Source organism: Oncorhynchus kisutch, linkage group LG13 (genome assembly GCF_002021735.2).
Source record: "Oncorhynchus kisutch isolate 150728-3 linkage group LG13, Okis_V2, whole genome shotgun sequence".
Classification (NCBI taxonomy): Eukaryota; Metazoa; Chordata; class Actinopteri; order Salmoniformes; family Salmonidae; genus Oncorhynchus; species Oncorhynchus kisutch.
The window spans coordinates 60,506,816-60,529,328 of record NC_034186.2 but is presented as its reverse complement, the minus strand read 5'-3'; the positions used below and the strand labels follow the sequence as shown (position 1 = coordinate 60,529,328).

Below are 22,513 nucleotides of genomic sequence, written 5' to 3'. Positions count from 1 at the left end.
GACTGTGGCAGCACAGAATGAAATACGACACATTATTGGTGTGTGTGTGTGTGCGTGAGAGAGATCGAGAAATAAGAAGTTAAGTAGAGCCCCCAAAAGTGACTGAAATATTACAACAGGCAAAGGCACATTTGATCTAAATAAGAGGAACCTCATCTGCAGTTCGATAAAATGCAAAATGTGGGAAAGATTAAAGTAGGCCCATTTAACGTTTTATTAAATTTTTGTGTCATCAAGTCAAATCAAATTGTATGGGTCACATACACGTGTTTAGCAGATGTTATTGCGGTTGTAGCGAAATGCTTTTAAATCTGTCATCAGCCTGTCTAATAATAAATGGACACATTTATTTAAAAAATTTTGATACTGACATCATTAATAAAACGTAGGCTACCGTAGGATACCATGTCCTGTAACTTTACATTTGACAGCCCCGACCATTTGCTAAATACTGACGAAGTGGTGACGTAAGCTATGTGCGATAGACTGTAATATGAAACTAAATAAGATATGAATACTGTATGCATATTTTCATTAGTCTGGAATAAATAACATTACCTGTTTATACTGGTGAAGTAGCCTTAAAACTTTACAGATGATTATGAGCAAATTAACATGCAAGCGTGTCATGCGATTCACACTACATCCGTACATTTTAATTTCTATGCAGCCCAGCATCACCCCTTTCCTCACTGTAAACACCATTTTCTTCCGCAGCCATGAGATAAAGTAGTTCTTCTTTGAAACGCTGCTCTGCGTTTCGCTCAGTGCGTACCGTACCCTTCAAGTCTGCAGAAATCGAGGTGTCCAATTTTACCTCAGTAGGTGATACCCATTTACAGGATTTGTATGCTACTTTCCGTAGGTTATGCTGTACCTATATGCTACTTTATAGAGCTTATGGATGCACTTTTTTCCAACAGCATATAGTCAAATAATAAGACTAAATGCAAGAGAAATGTATTGAGGGAAAACGCACACGTATAAGGTCAGATGATTGGCCACATTCAATAGCCGTACAAGAGGAAAGATAATATTTATTTTGCTATTACGCTATAAGGCACATAAGAAATCACTGGCATCACAATTGAAATGACACACTGCATTACTTCAAACGCTGTGCGTAAATTCGAGAAGTAAGACAATATTGACAATGGATATCATGATTCAAATAGAGACGTTCCCACTTACAGTAAAACAGAAGAGGCGGAGGGATACACTCACACATGATCTCACCATTAGTCCTTCCTACTTCACGGATCACCTTCTACTAACTTCACGTTGACGAGTCAAATCCCCTGACTTCTCCAGTGATTGGTTAAACAACACGAATATCTCTTGCCTATTGGTCCGGCTAGTGTCAATCATGAAGCAGTGCCAATCAAGATAGATTGGGCAGCAGCAGCTACATTGTATCGTTTGACAGAACTAAATAGTTACCTTGTACATCAAGAGGAACGAATTTTCTAAATGTATACTGACGTCGACAGACAGCCTATTAACATAATCTGTATTCCTCAATCAACATTTTATATTTTTTAATCTCCGGTTTTACCAGACAGATGTGGATACAGTTCTACAGGGTAAGTCACTCTTCACAAGCTCGCTAACGTTACCCAGGTTAGCTACCTGCTAGTGAATGTGTTTGGTCAGTAACATTAGGCATCTGTTTACTTTGAATAACTTACATTTAACAACATGTTGCTTTCGAATGGCCACTTTCTGATGTCATTGAACTGAGGGCAACTCCAAGCAACCATAATTCGTTGTGGTGGTCGCGCGCTGTCTCGTGCTTTATTTTGAGTGCCAAGGGTAGACTACATGATGGAGAGTTTGCTTGCTGGTTTGTACATCTTGCAAACTAGGGCTTACTTTATGTCGCCTCAAAGGTATGACACTAGCGTAGTTAATAAACGCGAATAATTGGTGATTGTATGGATGTAGGGATTCTCTTCCTTCATGAGCGCAACAGCCGTGGTGACTGTTCACCAAGAGCTGTCAGAACGATTTATGAAAAGTGTCACCGATGTTTTGACACGATTACTCTTCAATACTATGAATTGATTTCACTTAAGTGAGTAGTATGAATTGTTTACTGCATACTTTATTCCTATTGAGAGGCTATTGTTGGTTGTTCCTTCATGGCAGACACGCTATTCGATGGTCTCTTTCTCCATCGGCAAGAGAGTTACAGCACAGCATAGCATAGCGCAAAGAGAGCATCAAGGTGTCAGAAAAAAAATAATTTAAGGAACCTTTGGTGTCAACGGAATGCGCATGTAAGCCAACGTTAATGTTTTGCATTCATCAAATGGTAAACATTGCCTAAACACTTTTGACCTGATTGTATAAGAATTTGACGGCGCAAAAATGGTTGCCTGTGGTATAATTGCTGTTTTCTCAAGGGAAAAGTGTCAACAAACTATTGATTACTCCTAAAATCCGGAATCCATTTCGCCTGTGAACGTGTTGGAGATAGCGTGTGTAGACTAAATCTTCAGTGTAATTAGTGTGTTGTAATAGGAATTCTTTCCCAATATTCTTTGAGGGAGAAATTATATTCTGTCAGTTTTTATCCATTACCCTTGCATGTTGTTTTTACAGTAAAATAGGAAGTCTTGTTATTTTAAGTAATGCTCTGCTTAAACCTTAAAATGTGACAGTTTAGTGTCTCACCTGTGGGGTTAAATGTATTAATGTCTTTCCCCTCCCCTGTAAATGAGGGGCATAAACTGATGATTGTTTCAGCTATGCATGCAGGTATAGTGCACGTTGTGATTCCAGTCAGGGTGTCACATGGCAGAGACAGGGTCCTTAGGGACACAGTCCAGATAGAGGTTCTCACCAGCCCTGGCAAGCCTCAGAGCAGTCAGAGACCGAGTAGGAGATTACAGGACAATGAGCTGTCCCCGTAAGGATATGTCCCTGTGTTTCCCGCTAAGGAGTACTTACAGGTAAGACAGGGAACAAATTACACTTTTCACCCTGATAAAAAGATAAAGGCTAATCTGTTTTCATCGTTGAGACAGTTTGGGTCAGGACCAGTGCCATGGACTGGGTATTCCAACCAATACAAAATAACTCTGCTGTCTCTGACATTGTCAAGATGTCAGAGCTAATGGGAGCTTTACACCCCTCCCCCTCACAGCTCCCCCTACCTTATCTATTCTCGTCTCTCTGGAAGACACTGGCCCTCATGAGTCTCCTGTGCTGGCCTCAATTTTGACATCATTAGAGGCTCCCGCCATCAGTCCCGCATGTGCCACAGAACACAGTAGGATGTCATGAAATAGTTTAAAGTGTTTAGGCATTGCAATTGGATGAATTGCACCCCTTTTATTTCTCCACAGACACAATCTCACACACACACACACACACACACACACACACACACACACACACACACACACACACACACACACACACACACACACACACACACACACACACACACACACAGCCTACATTGGCAGATTGAGTGTAAGTAGACTTTTACTTTGCTGAGCCTAAAAACGACAAATAACTTTAAGGCTCAGCAAAGTAAAAGCCTTTTTTGTGCCTGAGAAGCGTGACGACATCCTACTAGCCTCTGCCAGACAAGTCTCTTACAATTGTTTATTTATTTAAGCTTTTATTTAACTAGGCATGTCAGTTAAGAACAAATCTTTATTTACATTGATGGCCTAGGAACAGAGGGCAAACTGCCTTGTTCAGGGACAGAATGACATTTTTACCTTGTCAGCTCGGGGATTCAATCTAGCAACCTTTCAGTTATTGGCCCAACGCTCTAACCACTAGGCTACCTGCCACTCCTCCTTCTCACCTATTTAATAATGGGCAACTCAAAATGTAACTTAAGCTATATTAAAGGCAAATGGGTAACACTTTACATTAAGTTGGTCTTATACCTATGTAATAACTCTGTAATTACAGAAGTGAAAACATAATGTTTTTATGGCGCCCTCAGTATAGCCATGCCACATGGTGGCTCCAGTCAAAAAAATAAGATTCCTCTTGTTAACTCAGTCTCCAAGGAATAACAATCATCCTCTCATGCTGCAGCGACCTGCTTGACTGCAAACACAGATGGTCAGCTATAGTGCTCTTCAGACATCTCACATGTGGCCCATACAATTACTGTATTTTTATGTGTGGTACGTGTGTGAATGTGAATGTAAAATATTTGTTTTGGTGTGAGCATCTATAGGGAGGGAATGACTTTGAGAGTAAGGATACTTGAGAAGGGATAGAAGTGGGGGTCTAGCAATCTATGGATTAGACTAAAGAGTGAGTGATCAGCATAGCCCTAAATCCTAAAGATGCCTGCTGCCCAGAACATTCTATTGGTCAAGGCCTTCTCTCCTTCAATTACAGGGTAATTTCAATTAAGCACTAATCTCTGGGGCAATCAATGGTGTACTGGCCACCCCTTGCCTGACACAAATATTGATGTGATTTAATCACAGCCTAACCCTAGGCTAAAATAATGCCTGGACAGTTCAAGTTAAATGTCTGTCTGACCTCCCATGCACTGGCTTACAGCTGACCTCATGTTATCTTGCTCTATTGCGAAGGAAGATGTCTTATCTTCACTTCAGTCAGGTCAGATAAGTATAGGTCAGATAAGTATAGCCTCTGCTTATTGTCATGCCGAAGAACCCAATTGTTCCACCTGTAACAAACCAACAGCTTTGGAAAGAATGAGAGCATTTGAGTTATATCACATATAAAATATGTATAAAATACGAGTGTGTGCTCTCGCTGTGTTTATATCATGGCCTCTTTTTTTGTGGTCTTTTATTCCAAAGCAGCTTTGCCCACTGCTTTTCCCACGCTGAGTGTTTAGAGCAGGAAGAACTCCGCTGCACAACAGGGTCCTGCCTTCTGCCATTATGGCTGTGATTCAATCATCACAGGGCCTCACTTTACCTTTACTGTAAGGGAAAGACATGTCACCCTCTCTCTTCGCTTAATGGAGCCACAAGCCAAAGGTGCTTAAAGTGAGAAGTATACTGGCAAGATTCGCCTCTCCATCCCCTTTCTTTCCATGTCATTTCAAAATGGCCTCCCCTCAATGCTTCATCCTGAAATTGCAGCCAGATGACGTCTGCACAGAGAAAATATCTATAGAGGTGTAATGTGTCTTGGCAACCTTTGTCTCCCAACCGTCCCTCCAAGGATTAAAGCCCAGTGAGCTCTGCTTCTCCTTAGCTATAGGGCAGAAAACTCTTTACTAACCCAGGACTAATCTCTCCTCCAGAAAGCTCTTAATTGCTGACCTCATGTAGAGCGATGGCCCAGTAACCGAAAGGTTGCTGGATAGAAATCACCGAGCTAGGTACAAATCTGTCGTTCTGACCCTGAACAAGGCAGTTAGCCCACTGTTTCCCAGTAGGCCGTAATTGTAAATAAGAATTTGTTCTTCACTGGCTTGCCTAGTTATATAAAGTTTTTAAATAAAAACTGAAATAATAATTGAGCCATCAGCAGCTGATTCAGGGGTTAAACATCAATTAAGGTAATGTGCAGAGAGGCACAGAGGAGAGAGGGCTCCAGTCCAGAGGGCAGGGAGGTCGACTAGGCCCTAGGGTCCCTGAAGAAAAGGGGGCCAGTGGAGGGGATACTGTTGGAGAAGTGGAGATGTGAAGTGCCCGCTTAGGGATGAGTGATTTGGACCATGGAGTGGAACAGGTCGACAGTGATAATGAGATTCTCTACCGATCAGTGGTAATAGAACATGAAAAACGGTTCGGTACTAGAATTTTTGTTACTTTCGTTTCTTCTGTCAAACGTGTTTCACGTCATCTACTGATTGAGAGAGGATGAAGTCTATCAGCGCAGCCGATGTCCCCTTATAGCACGAGAGCACCATGCATGCTCCACTTACTCATTGCTAACTTTAGCCTGTCCTGAGGAACCACTGTTCTAACTGGTAGTCTGGGCTGCATCACCACTCGTGCTGCACAGAAGTTAACACACTAGAATAATGCAACACGTCATGTAGAAATGTTGAAACGGTTCATTACTGGTTGCAAAACAATGTCCATTATAGTCTAGAGCACTTTACAATGCAAGAAGATGATACCGGCATCCTCCAGTTTTGTAGGCTAACTTTCCTTGCTAGCTTACAGTTGGAGCTAACATCAATTCACTTACCTAGTACCTTGTTTGTGTTAATATGCAAACCATAATGCAAAAAGCTGATTTTCGCTAGTAGCATTTTAGCTAAAGACTTATGCTAGCCGTCTAGTCTGTTTATAAATGTGCAATAACCATAAAAAGCCCAATTTATATAAGGAGTTGGCAACTTGTTCTCATTCTGAGAAATAAGGTAGGTCACTTGATTTCAACTTCTGAACAAAGTGGAGGGGCTAGCATGCTGTCCAAAATGGTTGGAGACGGACAGAAGGGTGTGTTCGTAACAATTCAACTGTTCTACCTTGTTAGCTAGCAAATAGATTCAAGTTCGCTAAACATGAAATATAAAGATTAGATGTCTCCTCACTATAGATAGGGCTGGGAATTGCCACGGACCTTACGATTTTATCACAATACTTAGGTGGCGATACGATATGTATTGCGACTCACAATTTTATATTTATTGCAATTTAATACTGTGATTTTATTGCGATTTTGATGTTCCAAACATATTGTTTTGACCAGTTATAAATAAAAGTGCTGGAAACAAATTGGCTTTCTATTTAACATTTAGATAGAGAACGAGCTATGAAGGGAAAATACTGTAGTTTTGGTGCAGGTACAGCCAACTAGCGCAAAATAATATAGCTAAATTGTCGATACGATATATTGTCAAATAATATCCCGATATGTAACTGTATCGATTTGTCTCCACTCCCATCACTAACTCACTAGCACCTGGGCTTGTGCTTGAGAGATTGTTTATGAGACCTAAAGTTAATTTTCTATAATGCCTGCTACAAGAAGTTAGCCATTATTAGTGAATGTGCGTTATGTGTGGTTCTAGTTAAATCTAACAAAAAGGGCATTTTCATAGGCAGACTTGAATGCCAGATCAGTGATTATAAGTTCCAAATTGAAGGTGAACATATTTATTCTGTATCCCCACGAAATCAGCCAAAACAAGCTCAATAATTCAATGCATACACACACTCATTGAATATGATTCACCTGTATTGTGAATAGGCCTAGGCTACATCTTCATTTACACAATTTAGCAATAGACTAGAGATTTACCATTGAAAATAAATGTTTACTATTATGTGGTTAAACAAACAAAGTAAAAATAAAAAAGTTAAATGTAATGATATTGAAAAGGTATGGAGCAAGTGCCATTCTGTTACTTTGGCTAATATGCCTTTTTTTTACGTATCATTTTGGTATAGAGTATCGTGATTCTAAAACTGGTATCGGTATCGAAGTCAAAATTCTCGTATTGTGAGTGGTAACGGCCTGGTACAGTTGAGGTCTGATGGAGTAGCGTCTTATTCTAATTACCAAAGCATGATTCTTGGCATACCCCCAATCTAAAGGCAAAGTAGAGAGGATTGACATATTCTCAACAAGATTGTAGGTAGTCTATTTGAAGCTCCCATTTTGCATATTTTACTGCCCTTCAGATTTGATTCCCAACCACCTTTTCTTGGTCATTTTGAATAAGCAGAGGTGATTGAATGTTATGAAATAACCTGACTAGCAGTGAGAAACAGCTGAAATCCTCTCATATTATTTAGAAATATTTTATTTGACTTGAAACGGCTGTTTGCTCTCTAGCGGAGGTTCAAACACCTTCGACCTGAGCATGTAGAACTTCGCACCAGTTAATTGGGTACAAGGATGCAATGTTTCAAACAGCTCCAACACACCAAAGACTAATCTCATGAGCATTTGAATCTGTTACATCCGTTCTCTGAACTAAAAAACTATGAGAACTGACTGGTGTCACTCTGGAAAAACGAGGTCCCTGAAACGAGGTGGTTGATTTTGTGTGACCACCGGTGTCAGCTTACAACAAAAATAGCAGCTGCTCGCCTCTTGAAGGGGAAGTTAGGTTCCACATCTCTGCTTGTTAGAATTCAACCATAGACTTAAAGCCGTGAATGGTATAGCGATTAGCGTTCCATTGTACTACCGGTCATAAAATCATACCAATGATTCCCTATTAATTTAATATACTGTAGCATTACTCAATTCTCACTGGAGCCATTAGTCTACTATAACTAAAATAACATTTCCTTTCACAGCTCTAAATGGTCACTCTTGATCCTTGTTGTTGTAACAGCATTAGTAAGCATGTTAACATCTCGCATTGATTAGATGGACTCCGAAAGATGAAGAGATCTTCCGTGGTTCTTGTAAGGGCAGCTAAATTCACTGAAACCCATCTTAACAGTTCTTCAAAAGTTGGTTTATCATCAGATACCATTGTCTTGTGATTGGTTTGCTCACCATGTTTATATATGTATGTCAATCATGCATCAGGTTATAGCTATCAGTGATCAATGTTTTGTAAAAATATAGCTGAAGAGAAAAAAAATCTATGGTAAATCCTTACATCCATTTGTTGCTTTTCTCTAAAAATACTCTGCTCAGAACACTACATTTATCCAATCCGCCTCTAAAGACTGCTTTAAATATACAGCTTTGGAGAAAAACATTGAAATCTGGGTTGACCTCCTTTTGGCTAGTAGGTAGAAACAGATGAATAAATCAAAATGGTGAATGCACGTAACATGTATTTTTATCTGGGATTATGGAATCTGTAGGAGTATATTAAAACTCTCTCATTCCGTTCCATGACGGTGTCCATATCCTTTTGTTTTCTGTCTTCTTCTCTACCACTCAGTAGTTTTGCCAGAGGCTTTATCCAGATGAAGTCGAATTTCCCTCCTTAATATACTCTTTGTGAATAGAAAGGGTAATCTTGCATAATGCCAACCGAATGGGCTTTTTGGGGGTCTTTGGTGGGATCAAGACATCACAACACATTTAGGCTAAATGCAACACATATGCAAAATTATCATTAACAAATGAGTCTGGGATGAGCAGGGATGAGCAGGGATTCGAAACACAAAGTGTTACACTACACCACACAGGGGCCAGCGTGACCTTGACTGTGATGTCAATTTAATTACATTTGTGTTCATTCAGTTCAAATCAGGCAAGCCTTTTTTCTGTCATTTTCTACATAAAAGATCTCAAAGAAACAAGGTAATGAGAACAGTATTTAGAAAGTCTACTGAGTCGAGCACAAATGGTTCATAACTAACCTGAACCAGTGTGTTCAGGTAATGTTAGATTTAATGTAAGGGGAGAGGACGTTGGATCAGGCTCAGCAACCGCCAGTGAACTGTATTTAAACAGAGTATTGGATGAGGCCTTTGGGAAAACCAACCCGTGTTCTTTGGAAAATGCAGCTGAATCCATTGGACAATGTGAAAACTTCAAGTACAGTGGGAAGGTCTGTCATTGTTACGAGAGTTCAAAAGCCTCCAGGAGAGAGACAAAAGTAGAAATGAAGAGACTTCCACAGCTGTAGAGAAATATAATAATCCAAACTTTGAGACTGAAAGAGAAAAAGAGCGAGTGAGACCAAGCACCAGCTATGCCGCTGTGCTGACGGGGTTACCGTGGTGCGAGAGCAGGGGCTGGCCATCACTTCGGCACAGCTGAAACGGCAAGCGCCCGAGCTGAAACACTACACCTCCGCCTCTCACACTCCTCTCTCCTTCTTCTTCTCTCCCTCTTTCCCCTTGATCTCAAGTCCTGCCATTACTTGCTCTTCATCCTTTCCAAACTCCCCTCCCATCTTGTTCCCCCCAAACCTGTGTCTTACACTTGTTATGTCACTGACTTACGGCAAATGCTGTAAGTTGTGCCCTCAGTTGAATGTATATCACCCTTTCCTCACTGCGGCGTGATATAGTTTTATGGTTGTACAGATGTGGTACAGTAGTGGGGCCATCTGCACAGGGCTCATTGAGTTAGCCGTGCGCTCCATGCAGGGTGTGTTAGGTTACGTTGGGAGGGAAGATGGCTGGCTTTTTCCTCTTCTCTTGTGAAGCAGCCATTACCCAGAGTTGGGAATGGTTCCAGTGAGTCAGGGAGAGGGAGAGAGTAAAAAATCCCCTCTCCACCCTTCCAAAGTGACACACTTTCCATTGTGTGCGTGTGTGTGCGTGCATGGGTGCTGGTCTGGTACTGATCCCCAGCAGCAATCTGAGTAGTGTGGACAACAACTGGGAAGGGCAATCTGATGTTACCATGGAACAAGTGTTGAAATGGCAGACTACTGCATGTCATACAGCCTTTGGACCACTGAAATACAGTCTATAATTAGGTTTATATCCAACCTTTTTATGCAAGTAAAGTACATGTTGGATAAAAAATGTCATGACATGCCTGATGGAAACAGCTAATTTGTTTATCAAATTTCCAAATGTAGACCAAACAAAATATGCTAGACAAGGTAGGATCAGTTTGTGTCTGTAAAATTAAATATGCTTGAAATGGCGGTGGCAAGTCTGTGAGGTCCTCCGACTACGACTTGGGAAAGCATGCAGTTTATTAGTCTACAGATGAAATAAATTATGATGAACTTCACAGGATGGTGAAAGTGCACAGTGATGAGCTTGATGCACCTTTCCAATACATATCCAGGTTCTTATTCTGATGACATGGTGATCAATGTTTGGCTGCCGTTTGACAAATAAAATAATCTTGCTCTTTTGTCCATAATAATCTCATCATGTGGGCTATACCCACACTGTGTCTGTGAGCTGTTGGCTTAGACGTTCATGCCAATACCAGAGTGGGCTATATAGCAATGCAGGTGGTCAGTTAGTTTGCCATGGGGAAAATGCAGTGACATTCTAGATAGTGTATTTTTGTCACAATTTCTAACCGACAGCCTCACTGTTCCTCTCCATGTATTAGATAACATTTCATTTCAGCGTGTTTGCTGACTGACTCGTCCTCACCTCTCTCTCTCTCCCAGGCCTCTTATGCTCTTCATCCCACACAGTCATATGTGCACACACAGAGACCTCTATCCACTGAGACACACACACACACTATCTAACACTCACGCTATGTGTTTACAAGTCAGCTTCCATGTGCGCTTTGGCCTCGACACTCCAAGTGCATCTTAACCACTCCTTCCTCTGGAGGAGTCTGGCAATTGTTTATATAATTGAAATGGTTATCATATTACAGCTAAAAGCCAACAGACTAATATCCTTCAGAAAGAAATAGAGAGAAGCATGGAGAGGAAGAAAATAAGTGGGAGAAAATGTAAGAGATTCAGCAAGAATAGATGGATGGAGAGATTGGAGGGTGAGAAGGTAAGTGACAAGAGTGAGGAAAAGTGTTCTGCTCTATTTTGCACACACAGCAAGAATACCCAAATCCTAATATTTTTTGTTTTTTTTACCCCATGGTTGGTATTCCCATCCAATCCAAAGAAGTGATGTGCTTTCAAATCCCCTCTCTTCTAGAGCTTTAGCCTTTTACAAACTGTCTACTTGTCCTAAATATGAAGACAGCATTCCCTCACAATTCAACTATGACGAGTCTTTCACTCAGTCTGTCACCCTTGAGACTCTGTGAGCGCTGCAACCACTGGTAGTTTAACTGCAGCCCGAGGCCCCTTCAGCTGCTTTGACCTTCTACCACTACCTGTAAAACATCTTGCTGCAATTCATTTTCATTGTGTGTGTCAGTCTAGTATACTCATGAGAAGGTTAAGAACATCTGACTTGTATACTTTTTTAATGATTGTATTATTTTTAATAATTGAAAGCAAAAATGTAACACAAAATAGGGAATCATGTAACATAATGTCTACAGATTACATAAGAACATTGAGAAATGATTCCGGATTAAAACTGTAGTAACACTGAGGACATCCGTAAGGGAAGCAGCAAAGGAGCTTAGCTGGTTTGCTTGTGCCATAGTTCTAGTCGACACCAGAGTAGCATGTGTTGACGCTCTCACATACTGTACACAGTGCCCACACACTGAGCCGCGTGGTCAAACCAAGCCTCTCCAACACATGCTGTCAGGTCATAAAGCTCTTTTTTAAAGGGACAGAGAATAGGTGGGTTGGAGATGGAGAGGTCAACTGAGTTGGACGGGTGGTTTCTGTCTGTCTGTCTGTCTGTCTGTCTGTCTGTCTGTCTGTCTGTCTGTCTGTCTGTCTGTCTGTCTGTCTGTCTGTCTGTCTGTCTGTGTGTGCGGCTCAGAGGATTTATGGAGCTGGGGACTAAGGAGAGGAAGGGGGTTATAAAGGGTCCCCTCTGACCCACCTGTAGCCTGTCAGCTGTTGTAAGCCTGTTAAAACGTCAGCTGTTTCTGAGATATGTGTGTGTGTTAGATGGTGGATAAGGAAGGGAGGAGATTTTGTGGAGGCCTCTCCACACCACTGTGTACATCAAACGTCTCGTCGCCTGGGTGTCTGTGCACAACACAGCGCCACGTCTGCATTGTGTGCAATGCCAGTTGGGCCATGTCACGCCGTGCTATGCCGAGTAGCTCATATACCCCCCCCCCAGTCTTATTTTCCCATAGGGTCAGCTGTTAGGGTCAGCTGCCTCCATCTTAAATGCCCAAGTAATCATCTAGCACAGCTCTTGTGCACACCAGTCCATGATGCTCTGAAGGACAGACTTCTGGACCCAATATGAAAAAGGTTTAAAGAAAAAGCACAGGTTGCCTCTTTTGTTAAATCCTATCTTGAATCTTATAGGACAATACATTCCCTTTGACTGTAATGGCTAGAAATAGCCATTCAGGTTGGGCGGTATCGTCATACCGTCCTACTCTCATCCCGAGATTTACGGTGTTACAGGCTTAGTGCACAAGAGGGCACCAAAAAACACGAAAAAGCCCATTGGGCGTCTACCAGAATGCTAACAAAATAAGCACAAGTAATGGCGATTTTCCATGAAGGCTGCTAGCTAAATTAGCTAACGAGTGAAAATTAAAATAAACAAATTGCAAAGACAGGCAAAACAGCTCATAAAGTTATGCATATATATGTATATGTGTAGGAGCTACCGAATGTCCTTTTTGGTGAATTTGGACATTTTACAAGCGAATGTGAAGAAGAGACATTGTGCAAATGAATAATGTTTTGATGCATGCTTGTCTGAAGGAAGAACAGTACTGTCTCTCAAGCAGCATGTCTACACACTGTGTCTGTCTGGAGTCGCTAGGGCAACGGGCCTGCCTGCTCTGCTCAGAGAAGAGGGGGCAGGAGCAGACAGGTCACGAATGGAGAGGATAAAAAAACGCAAGGAAATCAAGATTGTTTTATTTGATTTATTTAACTAAGTCAATTAAGAATAAATTCTTATTTAATTAAGATGGCAGATGTACTAATAACTTATCCAAAGGGCTTTGACTTCTCAAACACGGCAGAAATATACAATTAATATGATGCCTGGTCACCTTATTAATTCAGCCACTTACTTACATAACAAGTTAAAATTAAAGGTCGTGTTAAAGCATAATTCTGCATTTTCCACGCAGGAAAAAAATATAACGTATAAATATCATGCTGCATTTTGTAAATGTTGATCTAAAATGTTTCTTGTTGTAATTTCTGCTAGCCATCAGACACAATTTGTGCTTCAGTTGCACTTCTTAACTTGGATGACAATTCACAGATGGGCATTTTATCAGCAGACAGCGCCCTGACTGATGTGTAGCCAACCAATTTTTCTCTAGTAAAATGCAAGATTATCTTTAAGCAAAACATTAGGAAATGTATTGACTACATTCTTTATATGATAGGCCTAAACATTACAAATATGATGGCCATGCATTGTTTTGGCAAAAATACATTAGCTTTTTCATTGTAAGCTCATTTACTTGTGTGGCTGCCAGCCAAATAGCTTTGCACTTCTGTTGTCATCTGATGAAAATGAAGCTATTTTCTGCTGAATGTGTTGCACTAATATATTTTCTGTGGAGGAAAACTATAGATGCACATCCCTGATCACTCTATTAAAGTTTAAAAAAAACACTGACTTTCAATATAAAACACGACCCCTATCAATACACAGCTGGACTCACCTGCTCCCGCTTTCTCCAGTTGTGCTACTTACAAACACATAACTGGCTCAACTGTTCTGGGGACCTAAGGTAAGCTTCATAAAATAAAATAATGTGAAAGGTAAAATGAAGAACGCGACCTGCTTTATCTCCTAAAGCATTGCACAAGTTGACTGCAGGTATTTACAAAAAAAATTGCTACAAATATTAAAATCTATTGAAAAACTTAAAAGAAATTGTTTTTCAACGATATTGAAGAACCATGTGTGGCTATTTCCAAATACCCCAGTATAAGGTATACCGCACAAGCCTAATACCCATCACCATAGATTCAAATGTGGACTCGGGAGCCTTTCTTGTTTTCGTCAGTTTTTTTATCCAGTGATCATGTTTAATCTCAAGGCTGTAGTAGATTTCATACAGATATTCAACATCAAGTTGGATTTTAACAAATGCTCAATTTATGCCGATATCATGATTCTACAACTTACATTGATTCCATTATTTGTCTTTACAAAATAATGAGACCACAGGCATTGGTTTTATTGAAATGTCCTAATCTGTTCACAATCAAAACAACATCCTGTTGATAAACCTTTGAGTATAAACGTTATGTCTCATTCTGTCTCAGCCTAGACTAAATGTCTGGCGCCTCCTAGGTTGGTCATTCTGCTGTGTGGTAGTCTCCGAGTGTCGTTTCTGGCGGCTGCCTCTGTGTGAAGGCAGGGGACCTTTGTGGTGGCAGCTGAGCAAGGCGTGGCTGAAGGGAACAGGTTGCCGCGTCTGTTAGGACTCGTCTCACTCCTCTTGACCTCTACCCTTTAGCTGTGACAGCTCCCAGGGCTGGGAGATACCAAATTTCCCCTGATTAGGAGAAGGCCTTCAAGGCTCTCAGGGAGGGACACTAACAGAAATCCATGTTGTTGTTGTTGGACAGTAGTCTTGTTCAGAGAATTTGGGTCAAGTCCTTTGGTTGTCTCTCCAAGCACTGTTGATATTCATGAGATCATATTAGTTGCTAAATGTTAATGATGTTGTAAGGCTGATTAGGGTAAAGTGGGTCGGATGTGTTGGCATCTTCTTTTTGAGAATCCCCAAATATCTTAGTGGCAGCTGTTGCCACCTAGGACTGAAAATTGTGCTGAATGGTCAAACCCTGAAGGAATGTCTGTCAAGTCTCACATCAGACCTCAGGTCAGAGTTTCAGGGTTTACTACTTTTACCCTGAAGATTATTCTCCTATAATAATGCATTAGAGAACATTGTTTTCACATCTTACTGAAAAGTTATTGTTGTTATGGTTGACACAATTGTAATATCAATTGTTACAAAAATTAAAATGCTGTACTGCAGTTTCTTTGTCATTTAGTTTTTTTACGTAGTCCCTGAGAAGGAAGCATATTTGCATAATTAGGGTATTCAATGTCAAACACTTGAAAGCATATCATGTTTGTTCACAAATCTATTAGTCATTTAAAAAGAGTACCAAATGGGCTTGTATTGAATAAAGCATCCTTGAATTTCCTATTATGCTGTTAGAGTAGAGAGTTCCTTCTAAAGACGCACCTTTCATGGTTCAATTTCCATTCCGTTATTTTATTTTAAAACTGTACTTTGTAAGTTAGTGTTGTCAAGATACCCGAATTTTGACTTTGATACCAGGGTTAGTATCACAATACTCGGTACCATCACGATACTAAATTCCAAAACGGTACCATAGCAAAAAAAGGTATGCATATTAGCTAAGTCACAGAATGGCACTTGATTCAGACAGAAACTCGGCTCCTGCTCTGTTCAATCGTTGGGCATCTTTTGAGTTCAGCAATATATTTGCAGATGTTTGTTAAAGTATGCGTTAATGCAGTCAATGATACAATCAATTTGACTTTGGTAAGAACAATCTAACTACAAAACAACATGGTAAAACAGGGTAAAGATCAAGATCAATCAAGCGTGGGTCTTCACAGTACAGGTGAATGCATATTATTCAACAAGTGTGTGCATGCATTGAGTTATTGAACTTGTTTTAGTTGATTTCATGGGGCTACACACTTATTTTATTGGCAACTGCTAGGAGAACATTACTTTATTGTACTAATCGGTAGAATAAAGAAGATGAAGATCTCTTTTTTACAAAAGTGTGAATGAGGTCATTTGCTGAGACAGAATGTGGCTGTGGAATCTGACTTTGTGGCTATGGAATCTAGTGTAAACCAGACGGGAGGCAAGGGAGACGAAGAAGTGAATGAGGTTTTTGGTGGCGAGGGAGACAAAGTAAATTAATATTTTTGGGGGTTGCAATCAGCTTTGAAATCAGCATATTTTGCATTATGGTTATCACAAACAAAGTACTAGGGTAGTGAATTCAGCTGTAGCCTAAGCTAGAAGGATTCTAGCCTGTATGGACATTGTTTTGTGAACAGTAATGAACAGTTTCAACATTTTCTACATGCTGTGTTGCATTATTCAAGTGTGTTAACTTCTGTGCAGCACGAGTGGGGAGCTATGCAGCCCAGACAGCTCTAGCAATGAATGAGTATGTGGAGCAGGTGCTTTACTGTGTGCTATAAAGCCATAGCGCAAAGAACCTGCTTTATTAAAGGGGCTGCGCTCAGTGTGCTGATTTGAAAGGATCAAGTCTGTCTATCACGTGAAACACATTTTGACAGAAGTACAAAACAACAATTCTAGAACCAAACAATTATATATTTTTTTGTATCTCAAAAGTACTGAATTTGTGGTATACTGTCAACACTAGTGTAAGTAGTATCCACATTCTCTGCCTGGGTGGACCCTGAACGAAGTGAATCTGGACTCCTAGGGTAAGCAGCTGTCCAGCACAGAGAGGTATAAGAGCTCTATGGAGGTTTATTTACATGTCCTTTTCTAAAACAAAATATCCCTTCCAGTATGGTTGGGTATCGCAAGGGACCTTACAATATGATATCATCATGATACTTAGGTGCCAATACGATATGTATGGTGATTCTATATGTATTGCTATTTGATACTATGACTTTACTGAGATTCGACGTTCCAAACATATTGCTCACCATATGTCTTCTGCAGCGGGACAAGCGAGAGTTTTGAAAAAAGGAAAAATACTGGAGTTTTGGTACAGGTACAGCCAACTAGCACAAAAAATAATATTGCGATATTGTCAAAACAATACAATATATCGGCAAAAAGAATATCCCGATATGTAACTGTCTATTTTCCCCCCATCACTACAGTCCAGCATGATAATTCAATGATCCATGTGGTATTGTGACTTTTTTTCAGGGAAAAAAAATAAATGCCTTCGTTCTTTAATACTCTCCATAATGCAGCTCTACCATCACCATCCCTCTCCCTTCTTGATGCCCGTACTCTACCACCACACGTGGGCCAGCAGCACCACACAGTCCTGGGCAGCGTTCACATTAGTCACCGGAAGAGAGGAGGCAGTCACATGGATCCCCTTATTAGGCTGTTGGCCAACACAATGTGTTCAACATGGAGAGCCCCAGGCTGCCTTGCTAGCACATAGATGATAAGGGGGAGGAAGGAAAAAACCTGGAGAGGAGCAGCGAGATAAGGCCATTACCAATCACTGGTGTTTTGTTGTTGAAGTAATTGTGTCCTCAAAGTGTCTTGTTGTGTTTAGGGCTGTTGTGCATTTTTCCCATCCATGTGCAGATTTCCTCTCCGATACTCAAAGGGAGCCATTTCTTTTCGCTCCCTCAGATGTATCCATATAAGTTATTGCTTCAAGACGAGATTGCTCCTCGGAATTTCAACCCTTTGTTATCCAGTTGGTTTCTGGACATAGACGTGCCTTTACCCATAAAGATATTTGCTGTGTTTTGTGGAAACTCAATGACACAACTGTTCAACAGACTCCTGGCCTCACATTTCCCACACCCTCTCGACCCCCTCTGAGATTCAAAGGTCATGAAAGGGCACAGCCTGAGATTTACTCCTTGGGAAGCAGAGTCATTCTTGGAAACGGACACAAATGACAACTTGTACATATGGCATCACTTCTCAACTCTCATGTGGATTTCTCCAGTTTTTAAGTGGACCTGATTGTGAGATTATACCTAGTCAAGTCAGAGCCTTCAGTCGTATCCTTGAACGTTTTGCCTTCTTGTATGACACACTAGCAATTTGAGGCAAACTATGTGACTACAACCAACATGTGTAAAAAATAAAAAAAAACGATGGGTAGGTCAAAAGACTATTTCAGAACATCTACAGATTTGGGTCTGCATAGATCAGCACTAGTCCGGTGTGCCCAACCTTTCAACAGCTGAGCATGTGTGAGGAGGTGACAGGGGGTAGGGGGAGAGGGGCTGTTGGAACAAAAGGTGTGTAGGGGCAGCTGCCACTGCACTTAAAGCAGCTTGTGAATTTGAAGGGAGAATGTACACATGTGTACAGGTCAGGGAATAGGGGGGGGGGTATAGAGGATCTGGCAAACTACAGAGCCTGACTGCATATTAGGGCAAAGGGTGACCTGGGGAGAGTATGACGGGGGGGTCTGTTGTTGTCCAGGAGATGGGGGGGGGGGTTGTTGTCCAGAGGGAAGGTGAGTATGGGGAGGGGGTCTCCAGTGTGAAGTCTCTGCTGCAGTTGTCATTTCTACCAGTCATGCGCAAGACGGGACGCACCACACTTTGTTTGGACCCCTCTCACTGGGAATATGCCTGAACGTTGACTTAGAATGCTCTGCGTGCCACTGTAACAGAGTCTTTTGGATTCAATTCAGAGTGCTTGCTGATGTTTCCTGCCTATTTTAAAGAATCTTTTTAAACTTGCTCCTCTGATTTTTGACTGCGGTCTACGGATCAGCTAAGGGTAAGGGCAACCAATACCGGCATTGCATTTTCATATAAGATTTGTTGCATTAACTCAAATGTTGCTCCAGCTAAATGCCTAATGAATTTAAACAGAAAATTGTCCCTCCTGAGCACAGTCTGAGACCTCTCTTCTGGCTTAAGTTCTAATGAAAAAAAAAGTTGTCTTGGTGGAATAATATTACTGTAAGACTGTGCTTTCAGCATATTCTTTCACAGAACAGCCACACATTCGGGGTACTGTGTTTTATGTTTTGCTTTTGTGGTTTAGTAATCAGTATAGGAGGCTAGTGCACATCCTGAGGAATTTACGAGGCAGATGTCAGACTGTGAGGTGACTTACTGTGTGGCCTGTGCTTCACTGTCAACCACACAGTGGGGCCAACACTATTAACAGTTTCCATACTGGTGGTTTGGTAAAGCCTTGTGAATTCCCCACTTCTTCCACAGCAGCTCATGTGACTCAGTAGGCCTAAGTGACATTTTGGTTTATTTGGTAGATTTTAGGTAGCCAGTTTTCATCTGTCTACATACAGTAATAGCCTAAGGGTATGCTTTAATTTATTACATTTAAATGTTAGCATTGTGCTTATATATTATGAAATATGGCCTTACATTATCGTTTTATTTTTGTCTGTTCTTTTGTGACTCGCATAACTGTGAGAAGAATAACTCTTTCAAGCTACTGATCTGTGAAGTGTGGTTAGTTAACTCCAATTTTCCACGTTTCCATTGCAATTGGCTGCTCACTGCAAGTCTGTTTTCAATAGTGGTTTGAGACGCTAACCGAAAATGAGTTGAGTTTTTCCAAGACATGTCAATTTTACTTCATTTAATTATATTCATGTAGCACGCTTAATAAAGTCACTGATAAGATACTTCTGAGCAAAAGGCCCTGCTAATGATCATGCAGCCTCAAATGTTCCTACGAAGAATAACAGAATGATGAGAAATCTTGTGAGAGTCACTGCAGGTGCATAGGAGACATGCATGATACAGTGTAAGTAGGTTGAACTCTTCAAATGAGGTTAGTCGAAGAACCTTGGTTGTCTAACCAAAAAATAACCACATGTTTGGTAAACACATTGCAAGGTCCTTCTGTACGTAGAGTTGTGCTAAAGACGGGTAATCTCCTGAAAACAACATCACAAGGTTTGGTGCGCTGTTGAGTATTTACAGACTCATTGTCATGTTTATATGTACGTTAGCTTTTATTCCTAATGACTTTAAAAAGCAGGAAAATTGTTTCAAATTCAACATAAGGCTGAACCAAGACATTCCAACACCCACTCACTTGTAGTCTTAAAAATAAACAAACGTGATACTATTTAGTGATAGATGACTGTACTTAAGTGCCAGTCAACTATCTTGATCTTGTCTGTCTAGCTCTGTTCCGAGGCCTCATTGACAGAACATGTTCGACTGGTGACGACAACCAACGTTTGCACACACAGACCTGCGCACACACACCCTCTTCCCTAATGTCACATTGATGTCGTCAGTGTTTTGTCTGGAGGGTGTTTTTCTCTCACAGACCTTCAGCGCTGGTTGGCCCTCATCTGATGCGAGGTGAAAGGGAAGTGTTGGGGGGGAGGGGCATCCTTTAGGTTTCACCAACCGAAAGGCTGAGAATAAAGAGAAAGATGATGGGTTGATTATTCTCATTAGAGACATACTGGTGGAAGAACCTGTGGAAAGCAGCAAGAGATACTTTACTCTACCCAGGCACCTGTGTTTATTTTGTTCTGGCATGGCCCAGGAGTGTTCCAGGCGAATGGGAGCAGTTTCCAACTCCCAGGGCTGGGTGAGTGGGTGTGGTCCTGTTTGTGCGTGCGTCTGTGATGTCACCTGACAGGTCAAACCACATCGCCACACTAATAACGTGGTGACAGAGACAAGCCTCTGTCAACAACAAACCTGACTACACCAGTCTTGTGGCCCTCTTTGTGCATATGAATGTGTGTTTTTGTGCACAGTTAAGTGAGAATGTCGCAGAAGGCAGACTTGTTTGTGTAGGAGTTTGTGATTCGTTGTATGTGTGGTGGCGGTAGTTCCGTGACAGGTGCTTTGAGGTTGTGTCTTTGGGTATCATGTGTGTTTGTTGTTGGGGTAGACTGCAGTATTGACATGACTGGCAGCGGGGGCATGATTCACGAGCCGAGGAGCGCAGATCTCTTTACCGCCCATCCCATACCTGTCCAACCTCCTCCAATTTCCCATCCCCTTCTGAAGTGCTGCTCTTGCACTGCAGCTAACCCCTCACCAAAAACCCACCCTATGATTGATGAAGAGAAGGGGGGGGGGGGTCATATTCCCCTGCCAGATTTGGCAGCATGGACACAGGCACAAGCCAAATCGCAGACCCAGGTCCAGCCCCCATCCTTCCTTCCTCTCCTAAAAATAATCCAAACTCACCACCAACCATTTCTCCACCATATCACTCACACAGATTCACCTTCACACTGAATACTTCGGTAATAAGCCACAATGCACACCCGTCTAACAAACAAGAGGTCAGTCAACAGGCAGAGTGGAAGTGGACCTGCCTTGCGGAATGGCTGTGCCGGAACATGAGGCAACAGGCTGTAAATATCCCACAGCTGGTGCTGGGACTACAGCCCAAGGTTGGGGTGAAAGCATAGAGTCCCACTGGGCAGGATGAGAGAGAGATCAGTAGCCCAGTTACTGCCTGTGTTTGCGGATATGTCTGCCCCAATGAATGGTAAACTAATCAGACTCCTGTCTCTCTGTTCAGGTGGCCTCCATGCCTCAGGTGTGGATTGCAATGATTATACGCAAAACCGTGGTGGCACTCTGGTTTGATTGAATTCTATTAAATTCTGAGTAGCAATTTCATTTGTATGGCGCAGCCAGACTGTCAACCATCATCTAGTATTTTATCGTTTATACAGTCAGAAGGGATTCTACCTTTACCCTCGCTCGGGTGACCATGGTGATACTGAATATAAGTATTGATTTGCCTGGACCACAAACTGAGAGAGCTCTGTCTTGTTGATAGCCTCCACAGAGGCCGTAGCCCCATGCAGCCAGAGAGGGAGATTTTGCCTGCTCTCAAAGAAACCTGAGCTGTAGGTGACTCTCCTGATATTGGTGATGTCTGCCAACAAGGCAACGTAAGCATATACACAGCAAAGCTTGTAACTGCTCTCAATAAACAGATCTGTTTACATAAAACAAAACAAAACCCACTCTTAGGTAGCTGCCAATGAGAGGTAACTTAATTTTAAAGGTTAGTTTTCTCCTGTTTTGGATGTAAGTAACAGTTTCCTAACTATAGAGTAGCTGTGTTTGTTATGAGCAGACTGTGGTCAGTCCTGGCAGGCTCTGGTGCTGAGTGGGAAAGGTGATGGATTTCTCAGCAGTGCTCTGGCCTGACTCCAGCAGCCCCCACCACTGACTGTTATCTCTGTGACCCAGGGTGCTCTGATCCAACTTACAAAGAGTGTGTGTGTCTGTGTGTATATATGCATACACAATTGATAGGTTGACACATGTATAGCCGACTACACTGACAGGCTGACACACAGTCATACATACATGTATATACAGTGGGGCAAAAAGGTATTTAGTCAGCCACCAATTGTGCAAGTTCTCTCAGAGAGGCCTGTAATTTTCATCAT

At 41.5% G+C, this 22,513-nt stretch overlaps 1 protein-coding gene across 13 annotated transcripts in view; it reads left to right on the top strand.

Moving 5' to 3' along the window:
• Window positions 1-1,376: 1,376 nt before the first annotated feature.
• The window catches only part of LOC109902031 (myocyte-specific enhancer factor 2D homolog), a 72,171-nt gene continuing 51,034 nt past the window's right edge, over window positions 1,377-22,513 (top strand). For 5 of the 13 annotated variants that reach the window (XM_031786778.1, XM_031786785.1, XM_031786780.1 and 2 more), the window contains exon 1: window positions 1,378-1,583. The gene's annotated coding sequence lies outside the window, so the exon portion shown is untranslated. Of the gene's footprint in view, window positions 1,584-22,513 lie in introns of all 13 variants that reach the window. The other 8 variants (XM_031786782.1, XM_031786786.1, XM_031786776.1 and 5 more) reach the window with 5 other exon arrangements.